Genomic DNA, 20,403 nt, shown 5'->3' on the forward strand with positions numbered 1-20,403 from the left:
ACAATTCATTATCCTAAAATTCCTACAATTGATTCAGAAAAACTCCAGCCAATTTTTGATAATCTATCTTCAAAAATGCCTTAAATTCCAGGGCCAAATACAACTGGAAGAAAAAAAAATTATAAAGAGACAGACACACAATACATTTGTGGTCAAAAACAAAAAAAAATCTCCTACATATTAAAGAAAAATAGAAAAGATCAGATACATATTAAATCCTCATTTCACAGCACTTGTCACAGTTGAGACGGCCACAACACACAGTGTAACATCAGAAAACTTCAGAAAGCTCAACCCATACAGGGTAACACCTCACCACTTCAGAAGGCTTCAAGAGTCAGCCCTTCTTGCTGTTCAGCCCAGCCTTTTATCTCCTCCTGCTAATGCATTGCACCTGTGTGCCCTCTGCTCCCTTTGGTGGTTGGTCAGTGGGCACTCCCTGGCTCATTGCTGTCAATGCTGCTCACCTGCTCCTCACAGCTGTACCCAATTGGGGATGAGGCTCAGCCCAGCCCCACCCCAGCTACCACAAACTGTGTGCCTACAGTTCATGGTCCTAACCCCTGAGAGAAATAAGTAGAGATTTGTGAAGCACTACTGAAATTATGTTTGAAGCCTAAAGGGTAGAGAGATACAGTATGTAAAAAGTGATTTCTGTTCTTCTGGTCTTCTCTACCAAATCACTGGCTTCCTGTGACAGCAGAAAGAAAGAAGTGTAAATGAAACATTAAATTCCCATTTAAATCAGATAATCAGATAAAAAAATTTGCTCATTAGGGCTTTCAGCAAGACTGAATTATATTTCACTATCTGCCTTTACCATATCAAGTGAAACAAAGGGACAGACCTCTAGAAAGCCTAACACAACACATGCAGTAAAATGGACTGTTTCAGTCCCTGTGTCAACTTCTGGGTGGATTAGCTGGAACACATGCATTTAAAACATACGTATAGACAAAATAGAAACAAATTATAAACATAATTATATCCAAAAGCTGACCTTTTGCCAGTGGCTTTACTTCTGTTCATTTTAAGTTAAAAAAACATCTTACCAGGAATGAACTATTGCCATGACAATTTTACTGGAATTTAGTGACTAGGTATATTCAGGTTAAATGTCAGTCCAGTTCTGGCAGTCACACTCTGGCCCTCAATAGATTCAGAGAGTAAAGTGAAGTCTGCAAGCCAGAAAAGGGATCTTCTTGGTCTTGTGAATTAGTATTGAATTTGGAAACAGATTGAAAGGTAAGATAAAAGCACGTGGCCCGTGCACAAGCTTTGTGACATTGCTTTGCCAATATATTTCCAGCTTGGTTTGTCACACTTCTGTTACTTTTTTATTATCCATTACTCAAACAGATTGCATATTTGATGAAGACATTCAGGAATCATTTCTTGCACACAAAAATGTCAAGTAAGAATAAAATAATGAGCAATTTCATTTTAATTTATGATCTCAAATAGAACTTGAATCTCGATAAAAAGCACAACCTCAATTACAACTTTCTTGCATTGCGATTTTGGTCTTGTGTGGAACACAGTCAATGTTATTTATGTCTGAAATGCAACTATAAAAAATTGGCTATACTAACTGAACAACCAACCACAGAAACCCCTCCCTCATAAGCCAGTAGATTGGCAGCAAGCAGTGCTGTAGGTGTGCCTGTAATTCCTTGCTGTGGTACCTAGCACATAAAAAATAATGCCATTTTCCACCCCAAACATGTAGAGATCTGTCAGATAAATATTTGGAAACTGAAAAGCTGATATTACAAGCAGACTGAAGCATGGCACCATCCCATCCTAAATTTCTTTAGGGTATGTTCCTTCTGCTCACTCTGATTGCAAAGACAGAAAAATAAACGCAAAGCAAAGCAATGCCGTTTTTAGATAACAAACCATCTGGTAAAATGCCTACAATAATTACTCTGTTTCCTTTACAATAACTTTCCATATGTTGGTAACTAGTCATATTTTCTTGTCCCACAATATAATCAGCTTGGAACTAAAAATGCACTCTAGAGTGCTGAAATTGGGCTTACAGTCACAATTTAGGATATACCCTACTGCAACTGTACTTATTCTTTAAGTAGAAAATTATGCCCATGATTTAATATGGTTCTTCACCACCAATCCTTATTAGATTTCAAATTGCAATGATCTTGCAAAACAAAGCATTACCATACACTCTTTCTTCTTCTCTCTCTTTTTTTTTTAGATAAAAGCCAGCATATCTATTTTACCTATTTACTTGCTCTGCTTATTATAGAAACATTGAAATATTTCCAAAAATAAAACTATCTTTTCTATCCCCATCCCAGTAGACACCTACTGTATCTTCATCAGCCTTTCTGTGGCCAAGATTTACTACCCAAGACAAGCAAATGCACTGAACATTTTTTACACTAATCTTATGTAACCCCTTTTCTGCTCCCAGAGAATACATCAACGTTTTCTTCTTGTAATTTTTACTTCCCATAAAGAGCTCTTACCAAAAAATGCATATGACTCCATATTACATATGACAACACCCCACAAACTCTGCAGTTTTTCCTTTGAATTCCTAATAGACACAATTATTAGCTTGTCAGCATTTTATAGCTACATCAAACTCGCCTAGCAAAATGTGTCAGTTCTATTTACAAACTCCACCCAACTAGTGTAAAATATTTTTATACTGAAGGAAAACTGAGCTTAAGTTTCTAGTTAAGAACTATAAAAAACAATCAGGCCCTGAGACAGAACAAGCTACTTATTGACAAAGCAAGTAGTAAGATACTTAGTGACATGACAAGACAGCAGTTTATATTCTGTAAGAAATACTGACACCCTACAACTGAAGCAATGCATGACACCTACATTGTTAATATTCAAGTACTTGCATAGCTAGATGACAGAAATTCTCCTGATTTAGCATCAAGTCTTTCTCCATAACTTGTCCAAATATGACAAGTTACATCCCACAGCAGACAGTAGTACAGAAATGACCTAACAATGCAAACAACACCCCTGAGGCTGAGGAAAGAAATACTGGTAAAAATATATCCCACGTTCTTTAAATACAGTCTCCCAGAATTGATATGAAGAAGTCAAACACGTGGTAAATCACAGGAATATAAAATGTATAAAATGTATAAAATGCACACTCCTTAATTCTACACATTCTCCGATCTCTGCAGCAAAAAACTGAACCAAACAGGACATCGACCTTAATTTTTCTTACAATCAATATTTACCCACAGGCCAAAAGCCAAGCACCAGATAGTGTGCAGTGGCATCATGAAATTGCATTAGGGATGGAAGGATTGGGAGTAAATAAACTGAAAGACAACAAACTCCCTACTCTCCCCGCTCCTCTATCACTCAAAGCTAAGTTCTTAAAGTATGTCGTTGTAGAAATATGCCCCTTTCTCAACTCTTGCTATACCTGCACACTTACATATCCACAAACTCTGATTGTGTATAACAATATTTAGGCACAATTTTAATTTGCTTCTTGAAATGTAAAGCTTACAGTTATCAATTTTCTTTTCAAGAAAATGCAGCCTAACCTCTCTAAGAATTTCACATAGATAAGACAGAACAATAGTAAATTCCACACTGGTTAAGAGAACTTTACACATAAAGCAAAAAACAAAAAAAAGTACACCTCTTTGTCTATATCTGTCCCAGAAAGTATTCCAGTTTAAAATACTTTCAATTTTTAATTTTTTTTTTTACTCAGAGGCCTTGAGTTTTTCAAGACACAGAAAATTATGGAAGACCTTTTATACTCACTTCTTTATAAACAGTAGTGGATTTACACTTTGTTCCACTAATTTGAAGATGCAGTGACGTTATGAGGATGAGCCAGAAGTCATACATACGCGTTGTAGGTTACATCACATTCTTAAATTACAGGTTAAAAACAAAGTAAAGTAAAAACTTGATAGTGGGCCCTGCATTCAACATTTACATCCAAAACCTGATATTTACTGGCACACATCCCCATAATTTCCTTTGTTGAATTCTTGCACTTTCTTCAGATCAGTTTGTTTTCAGGGAAAAAAGACAAACACTTAATTGTGATTTTTATTAACACAAGCACACACTTACCAGAATTCACCTCTTACTGTTGGTGCATCAGATGCTTATAATTACACCAGACTAAGTTTGTGAACTGTGTTAAAAATCTGTTTTTGTATTCATGTAATGCTAAATCATAGTTTAATCCAAGCCTGACTTGGCCTTTTAGCGCTACCATCAATACTTATTTTACAAACGACCTCCTGAATCTTGTTTGGATCCTCTGTTCGTGGATCATCATAATTCTGCAATCTCTCAAAGATCAAAGAAAACTCTACAAATTGATGATAGTGCTAATCCACTTGCTAGATAAAATCCCTGGATTCCACAGAGATTTTTTCATACACTCCAGGATATCTTTGGCTGCTAAATACTACATCTCTAAACCAAAAAGAAGATGCTTAAAATGAGGGAGAGAAGGAGAGAACCTTTCTAATGTGCAGTCTTCTGCACAGTGATTTTACCTGCAAAAATGTTACATATTCACTAACACTTGTTCTACCTAGACTCCATGGAAAAACCTGGCAGGCATAGGGAGCCTCTGCATTTTAAAGTGTTTGAATCCATGAACATCACAAAATGTCTTCCACCCAGAAAGGAAAGGCCATAAAGTATAATGTCTTAAATCCTAACCAAGGCTTTGCTAATCAAACTTCTGAATTAAAAGTTTTACCCAATTAGCTCCCTATTAAAAGATATGGTTACTGAATTTTCACATTTCCTTTCTAATTGCTTCCTCTTATCTGATTTCTGTCCTTGGGTCCTTGTGATGACCTATATAAAATGGCAAAGCCTCATTATCAGAATTCTGCAGCACCCAGAACTGGGTGAATTGATGAACCAAAGCCACAGCTGGAGCAAGAGACTGTAGATGTACAGTCAGGCAGGAAGGTGTTCCTTTGAAATAAGACAGAAATGGGCTGTTCTCACCAGGGCTTTGAAAACAGGTAAAAATGTGAAGTTCTATTATATAAAAATAAGAACCATTTAGGGGGAAAAAGTCTCTACTTGATACTTTTATCCTCCTAATCTCTTTCTGCCCATCCAGGCAATCATTCAGGAGCACTGTCCCTCACAGATTTCAACTGCTTACAAAGGAAGAAAAAAACAAATGTAACTTCTGTTGACATTGTGAGTACAGAAGGGGACACTTCATACACCCCATATAAAAATTAATGAGTAAGTCTAGTCATGGAAAAGCCATGGAATTCCTAGAACTCTTGAAAGGACATACACAGACATCATCCAAAACATAGCTAATGATCCCCTGTCCTCGAACAAGTGGGCCAGCATTGTTCAGCAGAGCAAGCAGAGCATGCCACAGAACACTTTGCGTCTTTGAGAGCACATAAAATTACTGGGAGCATTACTTTCATCTTACTAACTGAAAGCAAAGGAGGATGAAAATAGTTCCATCATCCTACCTAATTCTCTTGAAATCTAGAGTACACTTGGGATCTGCATTGTGCATGAACTATTTTCTCAGATGCATCAAACATGCTGTTCTTCAAGTGTTTACAATGCCAAAACCATCCAGTCTTGCTGCCTACATTTTCTTTCTATCGTGACTGAGCTTCAATATGAGGAGCTCTATTGTCAGCCACTCTCCTCCCTGTGTGAAAGAAACTTCTGATGAAACCTCTCCAAACTCTTGCTGTTGTGATTTAAAAATTCTTTTTTTTTTTTTTAGCTATAAGAGGTTTGTTTATTATGCTTAGAATTGGGTATTGCTGTTTCAAATTTTATGAACTCCCAGTATGGGCAATTCTAATGAATCTCCAGGGCTTTGACAGCAGCAATTTGTCAGAATTTCTTAGATTACCTCCAGTATTTAAGTGTCTATAAACATGAGCCTCTGTATTTGTGCATGAATGTATCTTGGCTACACCTGACAATAAAATCTCCAGTTATATGCACTTCCATTCAGAAGCCATTACAAAGTCCACCCATGTCAAAACATTTGGGGTTTTCTATAAATAAAGTAAAATAGCAAGATTTTTGTCATCTAACATTGACTTAGATAGAACTCTTAGCCCTGTCTATAATCTATGCTGAAGGGTCATAGCTGGGGTTAAAAGAAAAAAAACACTTTAAGGATATTTTAACATGTTCACTGTTTCAGAACAAAACAGTACCGACAGCAACACCCTAAAAGCATCAAACATCAGCCAGAACAGGCACAATGTGGATTTTGCTTCATAGCATTTTACTGTATAATACAAATGTCATCTGCAGGTGTGCTATCATAAAACATTGAAAACTAAACTCTTGTGCCTCAAAAAGATACCAAATTAGATTAATATAATCAGCCTTATTTTATATTTTTCCACATACAAGCTGTTTTGCTTATTGAGTGGGACTACAAAAAACATAATTCATTTTAAATGGCATGTGTCATATGGAAGCAAAGGTTTCATAATATGTTCTATAGTTAATTTTGTTGTAGAAAAATCAGACAAATTGTTGTAGATATGGCTACTGCTTGTAACTAACAGGTATAAAATATTGGGCCAGAAAAATGACCTTTCAAAACTCTCATTTTAATAAAACAACTCGATTTTTCCTCTCTGTGACCAAGAAGTAATTTTTCCCTAATAATGTTCTAAGAAGTATGAAAGCTCTCAAAAAATGTGGACTGCAACATTTTCCAAGTTCCTTTGGACAAAAGTAGGCTTAAAGAAGACAGTGGTTCTGGGGAGATGGAACGTAAGAAAATAGTGCAGCAGATAATCTCACAGCTGAGGAGTTGCTGCAGAGCCAATTACTAGAGATTAGAAACAGGCCCAGCTCTTAACAAGCCACACCTGTATCCAATAAGGGCAAGTGCTACAAAAGAGCAGGTTGGGTAGCTGTGAGGAGAGCTGCAGTTTGCTAGCCAGCTGTGAAGAGAGATGGTGTTTGTTGGCCGCACTGTGAAGCGAGCTGGAAATGTTGGCTGTGAGGAAGAGGAGTCAGATGACTGCTGCAAGGACCGGGGACAGGCAGTGCATAGAGGAGCTGCATTGAGAAAGAACTTCAAAGAGGTACGAGGCCCTGGAGATATAAAATCCCTTGCGCTACAATGACCCTAGAAGTACTGCTAAGATGACAAGTGGTCTTTCTGCATCTCACTGAAATTTATAATTGCTATAAATATTTTGAAAAAACCTACTGGAATCTACTTTGTCAGCATCTTAGATTGCAGCAATTAATCTCAGCTAACTCATTAATTGGATCCAGAAATGTGTTTGTTCCTTCTTTTTGCTCCAATCACCACAAAAGTACCCTTCATAACTCCAGTAAGTTAAAATAAAGAAAAATGAAAAACACATGGGAAGAAAGTTTTTCCTTGTTCCTTGCAGTAAACAAGGGCATTTAAACACTTTCAAAAGTTACTATAAAGCATAGTACACGTATTTTATAAACAAAGGTAGTTATAGCTTCAACCCTCCTGCACCTGTATAATCCTCAGAAATACATCCCTTCTGAAAGAAAAATATTTACCAGGACATTTATATGCCAATACTTCCAAATACATCCTCAGACATAAAAGGATAATACTTAAGTGTAATGCAGGAAGAACTTTTTCAGGACTGAAGCATGCACCATCACCACCATCATTTTTTTTTTTTAATTAAAAATGGGCATACCTTTTAGGAATATACTCCAATTCCACTGATTCAACAGAAGTGCATTTTCCGAACAAGACTGTTGCATCCTTAGAAGACATTCAAACATATTTTTGTATTTTCAAATATAAACAACTCATTTCCATCTTGCCTTATAAAATTATATTGAGCATCATGCTGCATCTTATTATAAACAGGAACTACTTATTATAAATACATATAAGAAATGAACATTCCTAAAATATAATGAACAAAACTGTGATCTTCATGCTGTGGTTCATTAGGTTCTCATATGAAAAGCAAAACAACACCACAGCTCAAAATTAAAAACTGTGGTTTTAAATTAGTTCTTTTAGGGCTCCTCATCTTTTAGCTGCAGTGGGAACTGGATATGAGAAGACAGGCGCTGTAAGTTCAGCTCATTACTATGAGCTCTGCATTATTCCCCAACCTTCCTGATACTATGAAGATTGATTGCTACTCTATTCCTTTAGATGTATGTGGATTTGAATAAATGGTTTCTTTTCTCTAGCCTATTTCAAAAATTTTAGTATTTTTCTTTTTTTATCCCCTATCCTAACATTCATGGCACATTCTGAAGATCTCTTGTGTCAACATACTCTCACATAGAACTGGAACAGAAATCATTAGCAATCTTGATTGAACTCTCTCATGGCTCCAAAGCAGCACGTGTATGTTTCACATGGGGAGAGAGCAGTTTTGCACTTCCCAGAAAAGACCTACATTAGCTCCAGAACAAAACAAAGATGGCCAAAACAAAGATGTCATCATGACCCAAGAATGGGGATAATTTTCACCACAGATGTATGTAAGTAAGGAAGAGGAGACAAAAGCACTCGAGTTAAAAAACCCTTACAAACTACAGCTCACCTCTTCATCAAGCAGCTTATTTTCAGCACCATATGAAAGCTCAGGATGTTTATCAAACTTTCAAATAAAAAAAAAACCCACCCGTTAATATTACAATCTCTTGGATAAGAACAAAATTATTGTGTTCTGGGAGTTTTATATTTTTTAAATATACCTTACTGCAGTAGAATAAAGTCTGCTTTGTCATATTTCAAGGCTGTGTAATTTGGTTTTTTATCTCATCTCAAAAGACTTAAAAATCTCTGAATTGCCTTAACTCACCAAAGCAGTCTCCCTACTTTGTAAAAGCCAAGAAAAAAAAGTAAGGGTATTTTAAATAAAACAGGTATTTTAACTGACATCTTTCATCAGATACTTTTATGAGGTTTCATTTGAAGATACACGTTAGAGGAAACAATTATTCAAATATGTAAATAATGGAAGGGGATGCCCATTCACAGCAAAGTGCTCTGCACTTTGTAAAACATGCATTAGTCAAAAGTGGATAATAATGCCAGGAATTACATTTATACAAAATCTTCTATAACTAGAAAATTATGTTTATACAGTGGCCATGAACCACTGATACAGGGTTAGCAGAATGTAGGCAATTCCCATGGAATCTGGTTACTGAAGTCATGCCATGTTAACTGAATTGGCTTTGTTAAACTAATGCATTCTTAGTGCAGGGACTCTTCTATAATAGGTTTTCAAATAGTTATTTCAACTTAAATTGTGTCTGTGAAGTTGTGCTGTTCTCATTTTATGAGAATTTCATATAATCCTGCTAAAGAGAACTCTTGCTTCAAACTCCTACACTTTCATGGCTGAAGGCAGACATGGAGAGGGTAGATAGGGCAGGAGGATTATGAGACTGGAGACAGGCAGCTTTCCCATTTACTTCCAAAGACAGCCACAAATATTTCTTGCTCATGTCTTATTAATCAAGCCTTTAGCACTACTTTTTCTGCACTGTCAGGACAAACCAACCATGGAGCAAACACTTCTAGGACTCCATGTCCCACCATCCATTTTCTTTTGTGACAAACTGGAAGCTCTTTCATATAGGAATGATTCCATGCCTCTGTGTTATGCAAGTACAGCAGGATTCTCATACACTGGTAACTGTATAGATACTACAAACATACATGAACTATTATACACAGAATTACAAGAAAATGACGGTCTTGGTTGATTACCACGGCTGCAAGGTCAGAATCTTATATGGGAGGTTATTGCAGTCAGCTCAAATGACCCAAATTTGACAGGCTGTGCAAACTCCAGCCCTTCCCAAGCTAAATCAATGTGAACAGCTCTCAACAGGAGCATAAGAGCTCTCGAGTGTGTTTTACACTGCCTAAAACCATCTGACCCAGGAAGGAGATACCTCACTGATCAGTGTTATGGGAAGGGAGTCTACATACAAAGATAACAGGCTTGTAACTCAGAAGTTCTGTCTGAAGGTAGCTGAGGAAAAAACACATTGTGCTTTTCAGCTATCATATCTGAGAATATATACCATGAGAATGCCTAAATGCAAGAGCTTTGTATGTTACATTACATCCTTAAAGACTGCTAAAAATTTAACAAGCTGGAATCCAAAACATGTGACCCTAAATTGAGAAGCTGTTAAATAAAACATGTAGGAAGCCACTCAAAGCTTTCATTTGGAATTCTATTGTGGTCATTCTATATTTAGAGCTTGAATGTCTCAAGAATTACCTCAGTTAACCCATTAAAAAAAAAATCTACGGGGGGAGAAGTCAGTGGCTCTAGGAGGAAAATAAAAAACCATCCTCTTTTTAAACCTGCAGCCTACACGAAATGTAGAAGCAAACAAGGAGTTTGAGACACATTTTGTCACAGCCAACAGTTTACCCAATTAAGTTGGGGGTTCATTGTCATTTAGCATTGTTTCACTCTTAAGTGGATATCCAGAATAAACAGCCAGCTGTCAGAAAGTGACAGAGATGAATATTGATGCATGTTGGGGGAAAAAAAAGTGCAAAAGCTTTGCTGTCACATTAAGTTTTTACCTATAAAAACATATTCCCCCATTTTGTGGGCTGAAAATTCACCAAAAATAATCCCTCATTTCACTACTTTTTAACTAATATGTGGTAACCATCACACCTCTAGTCAACATTAGACAAGGGTGGTGAATTTTTTTTTGGGGGGGAGGTGTCCCACTATTAGATCATTCAGTTAATTGATCCTGACATATGAACCCATCCACGTAGGAGAAATCAAATCCTGATAGTCTGATAGAAGGGGTAACTGAAGCCACACTTTTCCTGAGAGGATCTGCATGTTCCAGGAGCAAGAACAAGGCAACATTGCATTTAACAGCCTCTGGTCATGAGCTTACCAGCTTCAGAAGCTCCTCGTTAACTTTTCCCCTGTGATAGAGCTTAGTTTTTCAGAAAGTACACTGACAAGGTGCTTCTCTATACAATTTCAAAACAATTAAAATGTGCATACACCTGAAGCAATCAGAATTACTGGTTATGACAGCACAGAATTTTGGAAAACAATTTCTTTTGAAGGTTTTTCGAATAATTTCTGGCAACTTCTTTAGTCCTGTCCTATATAATCTTCTGCAATATCAATGCTATGTTGGACTGTTACAGAAACATTCCAAACATTTTTAGACAGGGCAATGCTGATTGGACTAATTTCTTCAATCAAATTTTCACCAGCCCAATATTTATAAGCTGTTTGCTGGTTTACAAGGTTGATCCATTAAACCAAGTAAGTCTTTTCAGTGACATTTGTTTGAATTGAGACCAGGACACTATTTAATATTCAACCCAACAAAAGGCTGCAGTAAACGACAGTAACAAAAATGTTTGACTTTAAAAGTTGTTTTAGCAATTGTGGAACTATGAGCAAAAAGCAGTTACAGCAACATAAAAATCACTGAGTAAAAAGTGGGGTTACTTTCCTGTTGGAAGAATACGCCTTACAGAATAAAAATGCTGGAGAAATTTCACTTTGTGTATATTTGTTTTCACTCTCTGAGAAACAAAGCGAGTTTGAAGGTAGCTTTTTTGAATTCTTTATTAAAACTAGTATACCATCCATGCATTTCTCCTAGAAATTAAAAGACTCAACACTAAACATCCTAAAAAACTATAAAAATTGTGTTATACAGTTTTCTTACAAATTCTCCAAAACACCTAAAGGTGAATTTTTCCATCAATGTAAGCCCATGGGTCATCCATACGATGATGGTCAAATCAAAGAACAAAAAATTATTCTAAATTTTCTTATTTGCAAGCTGATGACAAAATTATTTCTCTTTTCAGGGTATCATACAATTTTGTTTATCTAGTTGTTATTTTATGCAAAGCAACTGTTCATTGTTTTCTTAAGAGTACGAAAAAAAGTATGCCATTGAAATTCTCCATATTTCAATGTGAAATAATGCTCACATCTAAAAGGCAGTATTTTTCTCAGCACAAAGGTTCTGTTCAAAAATAAGTTCTCAAGCGGATTATGATGAAAAAGTAAGGATTTTTTTTTGTTTGGTTGTGGGGATTTTTCTTTTAAATACAAAATAATAAAGGGTATCCACTTATTTTACTGAACCAAGTACAGACTAGTCCTGACTGTCATACCTATGGATCCAATTTCTCCAAAATGCCAGACTTCCCCATTTCTATTCAAATTAGAAGCCATAACTGAGACTTTATTATCTATTGAATCTTACGTGTAGGACCATTTACTTTTTAATGAAACCAAAACAAAGCAGCATAGTAGAAAATGTTCCCTAGTTACAAACATGCCTTCATTTAACCTCCTTTTTTAATTAAAAATATGATATTAAAGTCAGGTCTAATGTAAATTTTAAGATCTAAAACCCCAAGTAAATACTTTGATAAAAAGTTATTAATACTACCTCATTAACTTCTGTGCTTGTCAAACATGTCTATTAAAGAATGTTAAAATTTAATCTTATGTCTACCTATTAAAAAGCAGAAAGCAAAGAGAGAAATGAAAGAACAACACATTATAACTCAAAGCCTGGAGCAATCAAGGCAGTGATCGTGAGAGCAAATTTTACCACCTCAAGAACATTGAGGTGTGTAATATGAAGAGTCAGATATATCTGGGGACAGAAAGACAGGAGTAAAATAATACACATCTAGATTATTAGAAATACAATTTCTTTAATATTAAGCAAGGAATGTTTCTTACACATTTCAGAATTAGAAAAACCCTGGCACTAAGTTTCAAAGTCAGAAAATTTGCTTTCCTGTAATTTAGGAAAAAAGAAACCCTGTTTGTTGTTTTTAACATAATCCTATTCCAAATAGATGTAAATCCTTTAGATTTAATTTCTTATACATAAATCTGTCTCACATGAAATGCAATAGAATAGGAAAGGTGTCACTGCATATGCTGCTGGCAATATCAGTTATTGTTTTTTTTGCCTTACAATTCCCTAATTTCAAGCACTGCAGTCATTAAGCGCTGCAGCTTTCAGGTCAAAAACTTTTGCTTACAACTGTCACAAAACTTCAAAACATTTCATGTTTTTAGAAGTGCTTAGGAATATATGCTTGGTTTATTACATCAAAGGACCAGTTCACTGACATCCCTGCATCTGGACAAGACTAAGCATTCATGAAAGAAGTGCAAGCTAGAAAGCTTATTTTCCCGATAATGGACACTATAATTTGAAATGGTTGATGGTTTTGAAGAGAAACTATCACTATTTCCTGAAATTGTGCAATCCAGCAAAACAACTCACCCTTGCTGGCAGCACAGAATTCAGATAATGTGACAAGGAAGCTGGACAGCATTCCAGACCAAAGCAGAAATTTTGCATTTCATCTGATAAAAGTAAACCTGAATATAAAATCACAAATATTTTTTACTCATTTTGAATACAGATGCAGAGACATGTGCAAGCTATGTTGCAGATATTAGTCAATTATTTGAGTTCTAGCTGACGATGTAATTCCTTAAACTAAAATTTCTTCCTCATCTATTCTGAGCGCCACCATCCACTGCAGTAACATAGTAAGCAAAGCAAGCCCTTTCTCTAAGTGAGCTTTCATCATTCTTTCTCCTTTTTCATTCCCCCTCCCTTTCTTTACTGCAAGAGATCATCATGTAAATAGAAGACTGAAATAAACTATCTCTCCACAGCATCAAGCATATGCCAAAAATTTCTATTGTTAAAATCAGCAGATTGAAAATTAAATTGTTAAACGTTTTAAATCCCAACGATTCAACCATTTGTACCAGGAAAATAGTATCTTACTTCTTTCCTTGCCTGCAAAAATATCAGAATGACCTACTGTTAACATTTTTTCAAATAAAAATACTTGGCAAAATACACTTGTTTCCTCCTACTCAAAAACAAGCTAGAAAACCTCCAGGCCTGACTCCGTATTTCCTAATTTTATAAACCTTTCTCTGTTTAATTTTAACATAAGAGGTGGCAATAAATTTACTTTACTGACTGTGCACATCTCAAACAGCTATAAAACACAGACAATGAGGTGAGGATTCTGCAGGAGTAAGAAAGAAAGGATGCAGATGGCATCGCAGTGAGGATTTGTGCTACGGATGGGAGCATCTCCCAGCTGAAGGCTTTTGTCCATCGCTGAACGGAGCCCCTGCCAGAGCGCGGCGCCTTTGTCCCGCGGCCCCCCCGGCACAGCGGCTGAGCACCCGCAGCTCAGGGACACGGACAGCGCGGGTGGCACCGAGCAACACCGGCCCTGCCTGGGCTGGAGGGCAGCTCGGCTGGGAACCCACCCGGGCACCTGCCTGAGGCCCTGGGAATCCCATCCAGTCCCTGCTGGGTCAGCTGAAGGGCCACAGCTGGGAACAGCTGGACGGCAGAGCCTCGGGCAGGACAGGCGCTCCTGCACCGAGCGGCACCAGGGGCCACAGCCGGGCTGAACTTGAACAAAGGCGTGGCTGCAAAAAGCCACGGCAGCCGCTCGAGATTGGCGTTTAGATACGTTATACTTTAGGCACTGAGACCGTCTGCGTGTCTTCTGCAAAACCCTGTGCAGAAAGAATTGTTCCACACTATTAAGTCTCTCTATTATTAGATATTGCTATTTTAAGTACTTCTCCAGGTCTTACAACAAAACTGTATAAACAGACTTCACACTGACAGCATTTAATTGCTTTGCATGTGCATTGTTTAATGCATGAATGATTTGAGCAATTAAGAGCCAGAGGTGCTGCTTCGTTTCCATCCTTTTAGAACCCAGGAAAATCTACTGAAATAAAGCAATGATTCTCAACTGGACTCATGCAGTCTAAAACCATTCAGGGTGTCTTCTGAAAAAATGTGAAATACAAAGCTGTGTTTCGCGTCAGGTACAGACCGGCAATGTGTGTATTTGTGATTGCGATATGTGTGGCCACCGACCATGGGACGGCTGCAAATTTTAATAACCGGGGAAAGTAAAGCATGGAAGAAAGCCTTTGAACCTAGCTTTTGTTTGCAATTAACCTGGATTGATTTAGGAGCATTTGAATTACAGCATTAAGGATGTTGCTTTTTGCTTGCAGTCAGGCCTTAAAGAGTGCTGCAATAATAACCTTTTTAAGTATAATTTTAAAATATTGTTTGTATCCTTGAAACTATAGCTTTGGAATATATAGAAAGGAAATATGCTTATCTCACTCCTTAACAAAACTGAGAAAAACAGCTTGAGAAAGGAAGATGGACATCATCTCAAGGATTTAGAACTTCACCAAGGGAAGTTGGACATCACTGTTGTGAGATTGATAGTCATTGTAATAACAAGGGGGACCCACATCTAGGGAGCTGGACTTCAACAGATGGGATTCGTCATTGTTCTTGCGGAAACTGGACCAACGTCTCGGAGGCTGCCACCACCATCTAGGAGTCCTCCTTTTTGGGACCATCCTGAGAAAAACTAAATCACAATAGTGTATAGAATTGTGATGTAAACAAGTAGAAATAGAAACTGCTGAGAAAGCTTCTGAGTACCCCTATAAATACCTGTAATCCCAAATATCGGTGTGCAGTTGGAGGGAAAATTGCCTCCACTGTACCCAGTGCTGTTTTGCTCATATTTTACCATAATTAATTAATAAATTGATTGTTGCTTGAATATTGGCCCAGTCAAGCTTCTTATTTATAACAAAAAGAAAACATGGAAAACATGCCTATGATCTAGGGTTTAACAGGAATCACGTTTATACTTTTGGACTATCAATATGACATTTATTTTCAAGCATATTTTAAAACAGCAAGAACACTTACTTTGTGGATGTCTATAGAGCCGGAGCATTTATAAGCAATTCTTTCATATGATGGATTACAACTGAGAAAGTTTATTTCATTCTTTGAAAAATCAACTAAGCATTCAACCATTCAGTTAAGACAGCACCAATAATTTCCCCAAAGGAACTTAGATAAGAATATATGGTGTCCATTTATGTGTCTAGTAAAGAACCATTTCTCTTAAGAAATCAAATTGGTTTTTTCCCTTTTTATCATCATATGGTTCTATTTCCAACAACAAAAAAAATACTTTTAAGAATTACACATACATGCAAAATGCAAACATAGATAAAACATTATGCTTTTTACAGGAATAAGATAGTTCTGAATTTCTAGGAAACAGAGTTGAATTATGGTTCAAGATAAACAGAACAATGCTTATCACTCAGTGCTTTTCCCTGTATTGCAACAACAATATTATTATATAAATTATATATAATATGAAAAATATTAATTTTAGAAGCCAGATAAACAGAAGTACTTGTAACTAATTAGTTACCCATATTCAGAATAAAACAGGATATTTTAATGTTAATTCTAAGAAGACAAATTAATTAGGACACTTCAGCACTCATGGACACTTAAAGTTACTGAAATGTGAGGGTAATTTTTCTAGATAAATACCTAAAAGACTCTCAGGGCACCAGCCTCAAAACTGGTATCACTAAACAGTTTTACTGGTCTTACCAGCGGTCCTGAACTGACACAAAAGGGGAAACAGTTAAAGGACCTGACAGTGAATGGTGTATAAACTAAAACACATCAAAACATATCAATTGCAAAACTACAGTTTTCAAAACCCTGATTTTAAAAATGTGCTGAATTGGATTTTTGACTTTTCGATTTCACATGCTTTCCTAAAGAAGAGATGACATCCAGATGACATCCTGATAACTATTGGAATATTTTTTTATTACTGCAGCTATTACATCAAGTTCAAAACTTTTTGTAACAAATGCCAACCCATTATGCAAAGTTCTTTGTCTAAATAGTTACATCTTACATATACATATTCTGGTTCCTAAATTTTGCATATTTTGTTTAAGAGTTGTGAGGTATTTCTCTTTGTTAATTGAAAAACACATGGAAGGATAAACTTTGTGAATCTGTATGATAGCTCCTTTTTTCAGATGAACTATCTGATTTTGTCCTTCAGCAACCCAGACACCTGAATTTAAATTGCAGAGGAATGGAGATGTGAGTAAGATCTACCTTTTCCACAGACACTGTGTCTCTGATGTACCAACCATGAAGCTGTTAGAGCCAACATGCACCAAACCTGCCTTCTTTCAGACAATGCACACTTATCTGTGAGGAGAGTCTCCTGGAGAAGGCTCATTCTCTCCATGAGATCAAGTTACAGAAGTCTGTCTTGGCATGGGAGCCAGAGTGGCAAGGAGAAACAGCCATTATTATTACAAATAATAAATAGAATTTCTTACTTCCAAGAAATTGCATTTATTATTTGTAAATAAATGATTATCAATACATATATTGTTTGTAAAAGAAAAAATTCTTTACTTCAACCAAGTCCAGAAAAGGCAATTGGCTGACAATCAAACATTGATTTGCAATTTGTAGGCAAACAGCTGGGAGAAAGCTGGATGTGCATCAGCATTTATAGAGAGCTGACCTGGCAGCCAGGGAAAAATGAGCAGGAAAAGACTTCTGCATCTGTAGGTTACTGTAATTAGTAAAGAGCATTCTGTGAAACTTCCCAAGACACAAAATCAGAACTGGCTCGTTTTATTCATATAAAATAATAGAATTCCATGTGGACAATTTGTGACTACATTCAGCTTTCAGTTGTTAGCAGATTTTTTAGGGTGGAAAATAAGCAGACTACAGATGGGGAAAACATTGGAGCTGGCTCAGCAGGGTTAATTGTGGCATGATGCTGCATTACCAGTCAGCTGCAGTGCCTCAGCACCACACTCCAGGGACCAGGGTAATTGTGCATGGAGCTGGCAGGGAGTCAGGAGCTTTGTTAGCTCCTGATCAGCATTAACCATTCTAAATAAAGCTCAGCTCTATGCAGACAAATGTAGGTGACTCCACGTGATCCTCATCAGTACCCTGGAGCTTTCTTCCATGTGGAGTATGCTATTTCCCCAATAACAGATAATGGAAAGTAACTACTAGCAGAAGAAAGATTTTGTCCAAAGCTGTTCCGCTCCAGTTTCAGCCCTTCTGTACAAAACTTCCCCAAAACGTACAAGGGAAGGAGGAAGGCAGGAGAAGAAAGCAGACCTTTGCATTGTCACAGATGCACAAACCAAAACTCTACAATAAAGTGAAAAACAGAATTTGTATTTGGTGTGCTTATTACTACTGAGTGAAAATGTTTCATCATAACCAGAAGAGTTTTAACCATTACTGAGAATTCCATAAAGTTATAGTCCACACAAAGGAACACTTTCAGGGATTCAGAACCACTCTACAGAAATTAAGACAAGCTAAACAAACAATTCACCAGAATAACGTCCTGTGAGAAGGTAAACTGGTAAAAGTAAAAATGAAAGGGGGACAAAATGAAGGCCTTAATACAAAGAGATACCAAATTAAGACTTTGGCACAACTAAACATAGCACCAAAATCCACTAGATTGCTGGATGATTTATTAAAACACCTCTTGAATAAATCTGATAGGGACAGTAGGGAAAGTAAATTATTATCAGCAGGTAAAAATCTACAGTACCTATCAGTTCTGAAGAAGACCTCTATAAGCTCTAAAAGGTCACCGTATTGTTAAAATGTTCAAGAAAGTTTGCAATATTTGGAATGAAAAATACAGAGTCCATTTTGTAGTCTGAAGGTCTATATTTTTCTTAGGAGATCGAGATTTCCGAAGTGAAATGTGAGCATATCTTATTCCAACATTATAGACATACAGAAACTTTTGATGCTGAAGAAAATTTCTAGGGGCAGATTATAAATCCAGCCTTGCAACACAAAGTTTCCAAAGCTTTAGATCAAAAAACAACAATGTTAACATATCAGGCAGGAGACAAGGAAGAACAAGCAGGGTGAGGACAGGATTTTTTTCTTACATCTATTAATTATTTGTAGCCAGAATTATTTTAACTGAATTGAACAATAATGTGGTCTTGCAGATATTAATCACTATTGCAGTCTATTGATCCAATCCACAATCAGCTGAGTGCAATGGAAACAGTCTTTAATTAGGAATTTAAATACGCCTGCAAAACAGATTCTTATTTCTTTCTTTCTTCATTCATCTTGAATAATATCAAATATTTTATCTTCACACAGAATTCAACATAGAACTCACCCTATAGCAATGCACAATGAAAACATTAAAAAAAATTTTTTAAAAAGCACGAAACCCAAGGGCACCTAGAACAAACTGTGCTTACCACATCTATACGGAATAGCAAATGATTCAAGGTTTCAGAGCAAGGCCTCTGAGCTGCACTGCTCTATTCAAGCCATTTCAGAGTACCTGGAGAAATGAGCTTCTTGAAGACTGTCAGCAGCACCACAATCCACTGTGAAAAAATTAAACCACACTTGCCACACCATTGGGTATATCTGCTTATATATAAACGATGGGAGTCCAATTCAACTGCTAAGCTCAAATGCATCACTGTAGGTAATTATTTTAAATGTTGCTAGAAAGAAGTTATTGTTACACAGCTTCAACAATAGATTATTCTAAATCTATTCTAAAACCCATACAAAAATGGAATCTCAGATTTTACTTACACTATCAATCTGTACTGAGTTATCACAAGTGTAGAAAAACAAGAAAATTGCTATCTTGTCTAGTTAGTTGAAACAAAACAGGAATATGAATTGCAGCACTAGTAAGAGTTTTTTCGTCATCTGATTTTCCAGAAAGCATTTTTAATTTCATAGTGAAATCTTGAAAACAAAATTGTTCAGAACGATGCCTCTGTGCTTCATAGGATTTTCAAATACAATTCCCATTCTTAGCTAGCTTGGTGGTAGGAGCCATCTACTTGCTCCAGAAACACCCTTCCAGAATAAACAGGAACAGTAAAACAATTGTGAAATTGTAATTACAACTGGAAAAACTCATTGAAGGACTTTGTCCCTCAGAAAATCAATCTTATAAATAAAATTTAAAATTATCAGCTGTGAAGAATTACAAAGACTGACTCCCAACATATTTCACAAAAAGGAATTTTAGAGAAACTTCTTTTCTAGAAGGACCCTCACACTCAATCTGGAATAAGAAGAGATGCAATCCACTCACACTTCCAAGTTTATGTATATGACTATGCAATATGACTTCAGCAAAAAGGCACGTGATGTCCACATTAGTTACTGGCCAAAGTAGAAATGAAATCTTAAAAGGCTACTGTTATTCTGAAATAACAGTATTACTTAATAGGCATAGGTGAAAGTCATAGGTGAAAAGTCATAGGTGAAAAGTCATGGTCAAGAAGATAGAAACAGGGAAATCTACTAAATTTGTCAAGCATTGAGCAAGTTTCACTAAATTTTTCAGAACAAAAATGTAAACAATATTTCTAGCTGATAAGTCACTGCTGAGGTTATTGTGGCTGAGCAAAAATATTTTACCTATAA

At 36.4% G+C, this 20,403-nt stretch overlaps 1 protein-coding gene across 2 annotated transcripts in view; it reads right to left on the reverse strand.

The window, feature by feature from the left end:
• DNER (delta/notch like EGF repeat containing) overlaps positions 1–20,403 on the reverse strand; it is a 253,997-nt gene that overhangs the window by 220,226 nt on the left and 13,368 nt on the right. The window lies entirely within an intron of this gene.

This window comes from Fringilla coelebs (genome assembly GCF_963513975.1).
Source record: "Fringilla coelebs genome assembly, chromosome: 10".
Taxonomy (NCBI): Eukaryota; Metazoa; Chordata; class Aves; order Passeriformes; family Fringillidae; genus Fringilla; species Fringilla coelebs.